The sequence below is a fragment of the Hemicordylus capensis genome, chromosome 3, assembly GCF_027244095.1.
Source record: "Hemicordylus capensis ecotype Gifberg chromosome 3, rHemCap1.1.pri, whole genome shotgun sequence".
In the NCBI taxonomy this organism is placed as follows: domain Eukaryota; kingdom Metazoa; phylum Chordata; class Lepidosauria; order Squamata; family Cordylidae; genus Hemicordylus; species Hemicordylus capensis.
Window position 1 is genome coordinate 256,097,501 of NC_069659.1, and position 12,457 is coordinate 256,109,957.

Below are 12,457 nucleotides of genomic sequence, written 5' to 3' on the forward strand. Positions count from 1 at the left end.
GGTTCTTATGACTGATTGCTGGGTAGGAAGAGCTGTCACTTCCTCTTCCTCCTATCTTGATTTTTGCCAAACCATTTCTTGGGGATGTACATGGGGTGTAGAGCCTGACTGGATGCTCCTCCTACTCAGCTGTTGATCATGATAACCAGCCCAATTGTTTCTATCAAAGCAGTTGCTGTGACCTCCTCTCTTTATCTTCCCACGTTCTGGAGTATCTTAGGAGTAAACAGCATGTTACTGTACATGGAAATGCACATAACAAAGCACTAGAATGTGCTTTTTAAAGGATTGCAGGAGGAGACTGGTACCTTGAGGATAGGAGGGGGGACTTCAACATTTCCCCACTGCTTGATTTCCCGGTCAGACTACCCACCACCACCACCACCACCACCACCACCACCACCACACACACAGCTGCTTCCACACACCCTCTCGCCATGAGGTTCCACTTCCAGATGCATTGTAACAGAGAGAATCCAAACATTACAGGCCTAAGCAATGGTGCCTCTCTTGCTCCAGTGGGGCAGGAGTCTTGGACTCAGGGAGGATCAGCTTGAACAGTCTTCTGTGAAGCTGCTATTGCCTGTACTTCACCAGGGGCCCTTGTAGCCACGCCATAGTGATGGTGAGGGGAGAGCAGACTTAGGCTACAATCCTACACACTGCTAGGCAGCTGAAATTCCATGATATTTCAGCAGTTTGAAGATTTTGCTTTCCATATAGTTTAAAGAAGCTGGGCACCAATATCTTTGCTAAACTACCAGTTATTTGGCTTCTTTTTTCTCTTCTTTTTCTTCCTTCATTGCAGATTTTATGCCCCCACCCTTTCTCCTGCTCTGTTCGCTTATGCTTAGAATAGGACCACTACCTTTTAAGTTTGACTTGCCATGTCATTTTGAAAGGTCTTTGATTTGCTGGTGTGAACTTATCCAGATGCTGGTCTTATCTCCACGTCAGGCTGAATAAAAAGGGAAGAGGAAATGTAAAAGGATTTTGGACTGTACAACAAAAGCACACTTAAGGCCTATTCCCATGACCCTTTGTGCCCATGACAACTTTGGTATTTAGCAGTTATAGTCAACTTTCCCCTCCGTCAGCTCACCCTGAAAACCTTTTGGACTTCTTGAACATTTCGGTTGCACTCAGAAAACCTTCATGGTTCTTTTGAACATTTGTCAGGAGAAACACTTGAATAGGCCCTATGTGTGAAGCACAGCACACCCATTCCTTCAGTGTAAATTGCACTCTGCCTTCCCAAAGGAAAAAGAAAACGAAAACGCAGCCTTCCCATTGCCTGTAACCTATCAAGCTAAGGTAGTTTTTGTTTGAAAAACCTGAGGCGAGTTGTAAGAGCTGGGAAGTGGCAAAGGTGGAACACAAACCTAATTTTGAGTAGGGTTTCGCTTGAAGGGGTCTGTTTGAAGTTTCTCCCTTCCAAGTCTTCTACCACCTCTAGTATTTAATCTGTCCATCCATGCTGATTTTTTAGCTATGCAGTGAGCTGGATGCATGTACAGTGAGCTGCTTGCAGCATGTACAGAAGTCAATGCAGACTGGATTTTCATATATGATTGACACCAGCGTTTCCATTTTTAAAATTAAATATCTACAGTTTCCAATGAATAGAAGAGGAAGCAAAAAACCAAACAAACCCATTTTTTGGCCATTTCAGATCATATCAGCAAATGCACGATGGAGCTATTCACATGTGCAGGCAAAACCAGCCCAGTTTTGCCAGAGTGTGTGAACTGCTGAGAGCTGTGTGACTCCCGGTGATGGTGTGGCAGCAAATTCACTTAGGGAGCCTTCCACTTAGCTTGGGTTTTGGGTGTGAGGGTGTCCTTAAACCAGACTTCGTGATCATGTTTTAGTGCCGCGGGGCTCTGCGCAGCACCAACACGCCAGTAGCCTCCCAGCCAGTGCCAGGATGATCCCTATAAAGCACCACACTCTTATGTGGTGCGTTATCGGAGTTCCCAGGGCCGGGAAGATGCACCGCAGCCCCCGACCCTCCACACAACCATCTGGGCGGGTGAACTCCTTGCCCAGGAAGGAGCCCTCGAACATCTGCTGGGGAGGTAAGCATTTTAAGACTTCCTCCCCTGCAGATTGGAGCCCTTTCTCACTGATTGTGAGAAAGAGCTCTATGAGTTGTGAACTGCTTTGTTAACCGTGGGTGAGAGTGTATATATCTGATTTTAAATGTTTTAAAACAAATCAACTGTTATTCTGCTTCTGCCGCTGGAGTCAGAAATATTAAAAATCAATTCATCACAAACTATTTCCCATTACATGTCTGGGGTTAAGAGTAGATGAAACTTTTCCCCAAACCTGAAACACATTGCCCCCACACCCCAGCCACAAAGAAGACACATTTCATTTTGGGTAAAAGGGCCACAACTTTATATTAGATAATCAAATTAGTGAACTGAGTGTGGAATAAACTCCAGCCCCCAACAGTGTGGGCCTACCAAAGGCCAGGTTCAGACATTTATGTCCTTATCTGTACCTTGAAAGGGTGACACACCCTGACTCAAGGATTTTGATTGATTGATTAAGTGCCATCAAGACAGTGTGAACTCTTAGCAACCACATAGATAGATTCTCTCCAGGATGATCTGTCTTCAGCTTGGCCTTTAAGCCACTTTCTCAGTGGTGCATTTATTGCTGTCATAATCGAGTCCATCTACCTTGCTGCTGGTCAAACTTTTCTTCTCTGCTTCAAGGATAGAAGCAACGCAAACCTGCTTCATCTCCAACATTGCCAACCCAAAAGGGTCAGGGTAACTTCTAGGGCAGGGATGTGCACAAAACCGGTTTGCCCAGTTCGGCTTGAATTTGAACCGGGTTCAAACTGGGAGGGGGAGGTTTGGTTTTGGTTTTGCTTGAACCATTTCCAATTCCACCCCCATGGGTTGCTAACCCATGGATTACAGGGTTTGTGGGTGGTTGGCACCCTCTGTGCACTGCACCACCACTCACTCTGGGCCACCCCAGCGCCCCGCTAGTGCAGTTATGGGGCTGCTGAAACCTCCATTTTTCCCTATGGAGAAAAATCTTAAAGATGTATAAACTTCAAAAATTCACTTTAAAAATCGGCCCTTTGCCCAATTCCTTTGAAATAATTCTGGTAGCTTCCTTGCCCCCCTTGAGAACTACCACCCACCACACTCCACTCTAGGCCAGCTCTTTCCCCCAAACGTGCAGCTATACATTTGCTGGAATCCTTATTATTCCCTATGGGGAATTAAAAAATACTTTAAAAATTCACCAATAATCGGAGGAGTGACCGATTGCCTTGGGGTTTCGTGGGTAGTAGGCATCCCTGGGTGCCAACCACCCACACCACCTTTGTGTCCCTAGGTGCTCCACAATAGGGGACAATCGGCTGGTTCAAGTCCCATTATACCGTATGAGAAAAATAATTTAAGATATTTCAAATTTTCATTAAAAATTGTAGGAGTGTCTGATTGCTTTGAGGTTTGGGTAGTTGTTGGCACCCATGGGCGCTCCACAATAGGGAATAATGGGCTGGTTCAACTCCCATTATACCCTATGAGAAAAAATAAAAATAAAATTCAAAAATTTGTTAAGAAATCGTATGAGTGTCCGATTGCTTTGGGAGTTGGGTGGTAGGCACCTATGGGTGCCAACTACCACCCCATCCACTTTAGGAGGTTCTAACTGGTTCAAACCAAATCAAACCCCCCAGTTCGGTTTGAATTCAAACTGGCAGCTCAAACCCTAATGGCTGGTTCGGTTCGAATTAGAACCATCGAACCACACCAGTTCAAATTTGAACTGGTTTGAATTTTAACTGGTTTGCACATCCCTATTCTAGAGCATTGCACCTCCCAAGCCACACATGTTTTAAGGTTTGTGAAGCCCTGAAACAGGTGGCATGGTGAATTGAAGTCCCCGAGCTGCCATGTCTCTGAGGAGAGCTGGTCTTGTGGTAGCAAGCATGACTTGTCCCCTTAAGCTAAGCGGGGTCCTCCCTGGTTGCATATGAAAGGGAGACTAGAAGTGTGAACACTGCAAGATATTCCCCTCAGGGGATGGAGCTACTCTGGGAAGAGCAAAAGGTTTCAAGTTCCCTCCCTGGCGTCTCCAAGATAGGGCTGAAAGAGATTCCTGCCTGCAACCTTGGAGAAGATGCTTGGAGAATGAATCCTTCAGAAGTCCTTCAGAAATGAAGCCTACACTGCCAGGTCAGCAAGCATGCCCTTAGTAACCCACACCCTCTGGTGCGGCAGCTGACTCCAATGACAGCATTGCAGAGTCACCTCAAGAAGGCGCTCCCCAGAGCTACTGCCCTGCATGCAAAGTTAAGGTGACCGATAACCATGTGCAAATCCCTAAGAGGGGTTTCCCTAGCTGATTAAAGGGCCCCAATATGCTCTCTAAGCACCCTAAGCATATCTTTGAGAAGACAACTACATCCAGAGACATTGCCCAACTCGATGCCTTATAAGGATAGTCACACGGACAGCCTATCATCTTACCTTAGTCCAACGGGATGACCAACTCCATCATCCCGTTGGACTAAGGTACTAAGAGCCCCTGGTGGCGCAGTGGTAAAACTGCTGCCCTGTAACCAGAAGGTTACAAGTTCGATCCTGACCAGGGGCTCAAGGTTGACTCAGCCTTCCATCCTTCCGAGGTCGGTAAAATGAGTACCCAGAATGTTGGGGGCAATATGCTAAATCATTGTAAACCGCTTAGAGAGCTTTGGCTATAGAGCAGTATATAAATGTAAGTGCTATTGCTATTGCTATCAGCAGGATGAAATTATCGAGCGGTCAGTGATACAATTCTAATACAGGAAACAGGGCAGTAAAGTTTGCCCTCGAAGGCAAAGCCTAGCAGGCCAAAATCTAGTAGACGGGCAGGCAACAGGTGGAAAGCGGATTCAATGTCACACTTTGCAAGCTAAGTCCCAGGGACACACCTCCGGACTATGGTCACTGCCTCATCAAAGGAGAAGAAGCTTAGGGACATAGGAAGCTGCCATATACTGAGTCAGGCCATTGGTCTATCTAGCTCAGTATTGTCTTCACAGACTGGCAGTGGCTTCTCCAAGGTTGCAGGTAGGAATCTCTCACAGCCCTATCTTGGAGAATCCAGGGAGGGAACTTGAAACCTTCTGCTTTTCCCAGAGCGGCTCCATCCCTTGAGGGGAATATCTTACAGCGCTCCATTTCTAGTCTCCCATTCATATGCAACCAGGGCAGACCCTGCTCAGCTAAGGGGACAAGACCAGCACTCCAAGGAAAGTTGCGCAGGGACCCATCGTTGATGGATGAGCCTTTGGGATACGGTACATCAGGTGAAATGCTCTATGTGTCTTGTTAGGCACCCCCTCCCCCAGTGGTATCATGCACAAGTGAGAAAGCAGGATCATGCCAAAAGGGGCCCAATACTCTGCCTGCCACTACCCCCTGAGTTATTTTCTTGTGCGTAACCTCTTTCATGCCCACTACTGAGCACGAGTTCCTCTGCAACATGCCCCTTATTCATTGACAATGTCAAGGGTCCTAGGAACATATAGAGCCAGGTACTGGCCCATTACTAGCTCAGTACTGTTTACTTAGACTGGCCGAGGTTCTGCAAAGTTTCAGGCAGAAGTCTTGCCCAGCCCAGTCTGGAGATGCTGCCAAGAATGAACCCGCGACCTTCCACATGTAAAGCAGATGCTGTGCCACTGAACTAAGGCCCAATCCCCAGAAGGGGGTGGGACTCAAGAACAAGGAGGGCCTAATGGGCTTCCATAGAGATGGCGGGGGGGACTCATAAAATAGGCCCACAGAGCTGCCTTAGCCACATACAAGCGCTGCCCTTCCCATCAGGTGAAAAAACAAATTTACTGTGGCGTAAGCTGCTGGGCTCCGAGATATGTCCGGCCCTTCTCCTGCACCCAGCTCCCATGCACACAGGCCAAAATGCTCCCTCCAATCCACGGGTAGGGGCCCAATAATCCACCTGCTGCAGCAAGGGCCACTGGGATCCTGACCACCCGGGCCTACCCTAATAGGCCCAAACAAGCTTCCCCCACATCCTGGGACCGCCACCTACCTGCCAAACCATTGTGTCATGCACTACTGGGATCCCAGCCACACCTGGCCCTCCAACGGGCTCCCCTGCTGCTCCTGGCTACAGCTCCACTTTGGCCCCAAGGGTCATGTGGTTGGGAAGGAGAGCTAAATAGAGCTCCCTTCCCAAAGCCAAACTAAATGAAACTGAAGAGGGGAGGCGAGGGACAGGCTCAACGGCGTGCAAGCCCCGCCTTCCTTCCAGCCCTGCCCAATCAGGGCACTCCCTGTGGCTGTCTGCTGAGGGGGTGGGACAAAGACCCATCCCCTAGCACAAGGCTGCAGGATGGGGCATTCTTGAAAGCGAGCTTTATTCTCAGTATCTCACAATAATTTCTAGTTTATGATTTTGAGCTAATTCCCAGATCTTTACCACCTCCTTGAAATATCTAGTAATTCAGGTTTCCCTCTCCACAAAAGTGGGTGATTTGTTTTGCATCAGACAGGTAACTCGTGGCTACATATGATAAAAACCCTGCAATTATCACATTTAAATATCCCAGTCATACTGAAACATTAAAGAGCCCTCTGTGGGCTCCACACCTGCACAATGATTCTCATAAGATTTAGTAAAGTACTACATCATGAACCTTACTCATATTGATTATGAGAGCTAAGGTTATCCACGGTTATCCTCATTATCCATGGTCTCACAGATTGCAGTTTTGTGTATTTGCAGTTGTCTAAGAGACTCAGTTTCTTTATTTGCGGTTTGTAAAATAGGCAAAATTTGCCTATCTGCAGTTCCTGGGTGGTGGCCAGAAATGACTTCTGACGTCATTTCTGGATGCCATTTTGCAGCACAGAGCCATTTTCTGGCGCACACACTCTCTCTCTCAATTTCTCCTGAGAATTTTGGCACAAAATAACTAATTTGGAAGATTTGCCAGGGTTTTTTTTTGTTTTGTTTTGTTTTGTGGGGCAGGGGGGCTTGCTGGAGAGCGGGAGGCTTAAGGAACCTAACTTGGATTCCTATGGGGTAAAGTTTCATTATTTGCACTTTCCATATTTGTGCCTATAGGTGCGAACGGAACCCCTGTGAATAACTAGGGCCACCTGTACTAAGAACATAAGAACAGCCCTGCTGGTTCAGGCCCAAGGCCCATCTAGTCCAGCATCCTGTTTTGCACAGTGGCCCACCAGATGCCGCTGGAAGCCACAGACAGGAGTTGAGGGCGTGCCCTCTCTCCTGCCGTTACTCCCCTGCAACTGGTACTCAGAGGCACCCTGCCCTTGAGGCTGGAGGTGGCCCACCTCCCTCCGACTAGTAGCCATTGATAGACCTCTCCTCCATGAAGTCATCCAAACCCCTCTTAAAGCCATCCAGGTTGTTGGCTGTCACCACATCCTGTGGCAGAGAGTTCCACAAGTGGATCACGCGTTGTGTGAAAAAGTACTTCCGTTTGTTGGTCCTAGACCTCCTGGCAATCAATTTCATGGAGTGACCCCTGGTTCTAGTGTTGTGTGAGAGGGAAAAGAATCTCTCTCTCTCTCCACATTCTCCATGCCATGCATGATTTTATAGACCTCTATCATGTCTCCCCGCAGTCGTCTTTTTTCTAAACTAAAAAGCCCCAGGTGTTGTAGTCTTGCCTCGTAAGAAAGGTGCTCTAGGCCCCAGATCATCTTGGTTGCCCTCTTCTGTACCTTCTCCAGTTCAACAATGTGCTTTTTAAGATGTGGTGACCAGAATTGTACGCAGTACTCCAAGTGTGGTCGCACCATAGTTTTGTATAAGGGCATTATAATGTTAGCCGTTTTATTTTCAATCCCCTTCCTAATGATCCCTAGCATGGAGTTGGCCTTTTTCACAGCTGCCGCACATTGAGTCGACACTTTCAACAAGCTGTCAACCACAACCCCAAGATCCCTCTCCTGGTCCGTCACCGACAGCTCGGATCCCATCAGCATATACTTGAAGTTGGGGTTTTTTGTCCCAATGTGCATCACTTTACACTTGCTAATATTGAACCGCATTTGCCATTTTGTCGCCCACTCCCCCAGTTTGGAGAGATCCTTTTGGAACTGCTCACAATCCGGATTTCACTAGTATCCGTTTTAATAGAGCTTCCGTCTCTATCTCTGAATAATGGAATGATGAAGACAGACAGATCAACTTGGGGCTAGTTCGGACAATATGGCATGGCTTCTGGAAGCCTGAATAGTTTCTGTTGTTCATTCCAGTCCAATGAGGATAAGGTAATAAAACCTCCTTCACTAAGTTTGAAACCATCAAGATGTTGAGCTGGGGGCAGAATCTAACGCAGTCCCCTCTTCTCACATTGCTCATTGTCCTGGGATCTAGCAAAGGGAAGGTGCTTTTTTTGTCTTTCCACAGCTGGGTGGCCCACTTCTTCTTCTAGAGTGTAGAGAGTCTGCTGTATCCACAACGGAAGATTTGTGATTCAGCCATAGGAAGCTGAATCTTCCCCTTGTTGCACTGAGACCATCAGGATACAAAGAGGTGAGGCTAGATTCCCCCAACTGTGGTATCTACCATGCATCATGGTAATAGTCCTGACATCCAACTTTCACAACTTTCCCATGTGCAGATCACAACGTACAAGCCTCCTGTACTGAGGTCCATCCATGGTGCTCTCTGTACTTCAGTGTAGAAGATCTGTGATCCAGCCATGACAAGTAAGAAACAACTGTCTTCCATTGCCTCTGAAACCTTATCCTGCATGGTCTTTGTCTACACCCTGTTGCATGGCCCAGGAGGATTGTGACTAGAATTCAAGTTATTCAGACCTGCATCTAAGCCTTGGGCTAGAACAGGCAGTTGGACATGTGGGGTACCACTGCTTGACAAAGGAGCTAATTTTTCATGTTATTGTGCCTATCTTTAGATCAGAGTGAATTATTTTATTTCTGCTGCTTTAGACAGTGTGAGTAGGGAAACATTTACATAGATAAACAATTTGGAGTCCCAGGTTTCTAAAGTAGGCACTTGAGCCAAATAAGACTAGCTGAAAGAAGGTAACCTTTAAACCCTTGAACCCAGAATTTGGTTCAAATTTCAGATCCATATCTAGCAATATCAAGTTTGCAAATTTTATGTAACTCTAAGCCTCCATGACGTCTAGTGTGAATGTGACAGGACTTTATGATGGCTCTTGACAGTTCTTAGTTTTTTCAGCACTTGTGGTTGTGTATGAAAAACCAATTCCACTGACATCTATGTATGGTGTAAGCATGTGCATGACAAGCACTATGTGTGGAAGCATATCAGCATGGGCTGACTAAGGTACCATAGAGTGAAAAAGCTGTGTGAATCAGGCCTTTGGAGCATTTTGATTCTAAAAGAGATTTTAACTGCTGCTCCTGTGAAATGAAGCCTTTTGCCTAATAACTTTAACAGGGTTTAAATGACAGCAAAAAAAGAAGTTGGGTATCACTGATTACTTGGAGAATAAGCTCCTTGTATATCTGACAGGTGAGGGGGAAACGCAGCATCTGCAGCATTTGCAGCATGCAGGGAAAAACACCCTGGAGTTACAGGCCCTTACCTTATAGCAGTGAAATTTTTCTGGTCTACTAAGGAGTTTAGCAAGCCATGAGGATAGCATCACCACTGCAACACCTCTCTCTACCAAGCTGTGGCCACAACATGAATTATTATTATTTCTTGTTCACACAGTCAGACAGGTGTTATTGACTGGTTTGTTTTATCCAGACATCGAGTCCTTCCCAAGGACCTAGGATAGCTGAATTCTGTCATCAATATTGTTGGTTATTATAGATATCGTCGCAAAATATAGGCTGTTCCCAGTAAAGCTGCTTTTTGTAATTGGCTGATGATGATTTCTGTGGCCCCTATGGTGCTGAGGTGCTCTTCAAGGTCTTTTGGAACTGCACCCAGGGCACCAATTACCACTGGGATTATTTTGGTCTTTTTCTGCCACAGCCTTTCAATTTCAATTTGTAGATCTTTGTATTTTGTGATTTTTTCTATTTCTTTTTCTTCTATTCTGCTATCTCCTCGTATTGCTATGTAGATTATTTTAACTTGTTTTTCTTTCTTCTCGACTACAGTTATATCTAGTGTATTGTGTATTATTATTATTATTATTATTATTATTATTATTATTTCGATTTCTACACTGAATTGATTCAGACAGTAAGATGTTTAAGATCCATGGTTGCAAGCTGCGGACCAAAACTTGGAGGAGGACTAGGCTCTCCTATTTACTCCTTTTGGAATGTAAACACTCATAGAATTATGGAGTACCTGGATGTCCTGGCGGCACCCTGAAATGATCTGTACAAGTTTTATTCCCGACCTTCCTGTTTCCAGCTTGCAAGGTGAATGGTTTGACACACCTCTAGTATTTTTCTGCTGGTATTTATGTTTTGTTCCACCTAATGGCACAGCAGGGAAATGCTTGACTAACAAGCAGAAGGTTGCTGGTTTGAATCCATACTGGTACTATATCGGATAGCAGCGGAAGATGCTGAAAGGCATCATCTCATACTGCGCGGGACATGGCAATGGTAAACCCTTCCTGCATTCTACCCAAAGAAAACCACAGGGCTCTGTGGGCATCAAGAGTTGAAATCGACTTGACGGCACACTTTACCTTTACCTATTTATGTTCTATTGTATTAATGTAGCATTCTGTTTAAATTATGGAAAGTCGCTTTGAACATCTTGTAGGAAAAAATACAGTAAAAAGTACAGTAAAAAGGGGGGAAAGGTTTTAAGCAGTAGCACACTGGCCCTGTTCTGCAACCCCAGAGCATTGTTATAGATACCCACAGTGGTGCATGCAGTTCAGAACCGCCAACATTACATTGCAAACTATGTCAGCCACTATCATTACTTTATTATAGAGGAGGGAGGAAGCACTACATTATTGCTCAAAGTTTGTTTTTCAGCAAAATGGAAAGCACCACATCAGGTAGGGGTAGGGTTGTCAACCCTCCAGGACTGGCCTGAAATCTCCAGGAATCAACATTTATCTCTAGGTAAATACTGACAACAATCCTGGATATTGCAATGGCTTGATATTGTGAAAAATATTGGGGAACAATATTGGGAAAACAATATCGGGGGGGGGGCGCTTCAGGAATCATTTCAGTCAGAGTTGGCAAACCTAGAAGGGAGATTTTGGGATCTGAAACTGCTTTCACCAACCTTCTTATATACAGCAAATCAGCATGTCTGGGGAAATTCCAGGCTAGAACTCCATAACTCTAGCATCTTGTTTTCTGTGCTCAGAGAGGCTTTTTCTTGTGGAGGCGTATTTAATCAAGCAATGCCCACCACCACCACCTGGAGCATAAAGTGGTAAATTCAATGACATGTTTTACCCAAGATCAGTGATTTGACCAGACTAGGCATAAGATGATGGGCACTGTAATCTGGACTGGTGGTGAAATGTTAGGATTGCAGTGGGCTACTATCTGGTATACAAGTCAATTTAACTTGGCCTACAGTAAGATTTTGGATGTTAATCCTTGCCTTTTAAAGATACTTAAATTTACACTGAATCCTGTTGACCAGATATGGTAGGATGGCAGCAGATATAGACCGCCAGACCTGCATAGAGGCTTCTGCTTTAATGAAGTCATATGTATTGAGTAGCATGCATCATGTTTAAGATGCAAGTATGGAAAAGTAACTTCAAAAGCAGCCCTAAGAGGAATGCCCCTTGGCTGACCCATTCTCGCCATTTAGAACAATTTTATTTCAGCTTGACAAGGACTGTACCAAATCTCTCTGTGTGTAATATTTGAGTGCCTTGAATGCCGTTCCTAAAATATTAATTAATGTGGCAGTGGCTTGGGCAGAATCTGCCTGGGATTCTGAATCTGTCTATCACTGGTTTATCAGAGGTAAAGGAAAGGCAAACTACAGATGCTTGAAATCATTGCTTCTAGAGCTACGCTGTGGCATTAAAGAATAGCTGCAGCTGAAATTAAGAACCACTAGGCATCATGCAGCTGCTACTTGAAGGCTACTTTGAACTTCTATGATGGATTATTCCAGCTAGTGATTCATTGTGTACAGTCTACTAGTTTGCCATGCAGATTTAGCTATTTTCTCCACATAACTATAGGACTATTATGTTGCCTTAACAAATTTCCCTTGATTTTCATGTCAGAGCATTGCACACAGGACACCAGATAGAAAGGTTGTTCACATAACCATACTTGCTTGGACTGGGGAGGGCTGGGTGAAAGGCAGGATTATACTTAAGTTCACCCACACAACTGCTGCTGTTCCCAGGCTCCACGTGTTGTGTGCACACATGATTGCTGCTGCGGTGAGCAATCTGGAGGTGAGTGGAGTGAAGCCTGGCCACCAGGAATCCCAAAATGCATGGACAGCATGGTGCATTGGATGAATTTTTGCTGCTGGA

The 12,457-nt window shown here is 45.5% G+C and overlaps 1 long non-coding RNA gene across 1 annotated transcript in view; it reads right to left on the reverse strand.

The window, feature by feature from the left end:
• LOC128349264 (uncharacterized) overlaps nucleotides 1–6,216 on the reverse strand; it is a 12,174-nt gene extending 5,958 nt beyond the window's left edge. The window contains exons 1-2 of the long non-coding RNA XR_008318676.1: nucleotides 6,076–6,216; nucleotides 869–958 (exon numbers count right to left, since the gene is read on the reverse strand). This is a non-coding gene — a long non-coding RNA (uncharacterized LOC128349264). The remainder of the gene's footprint in view (nucleotides 1–868; nucleotides 959–6,075) is intronic.
• Nucleotides 6,217–12,457: the final 6,241 nt, after the last annotated feature.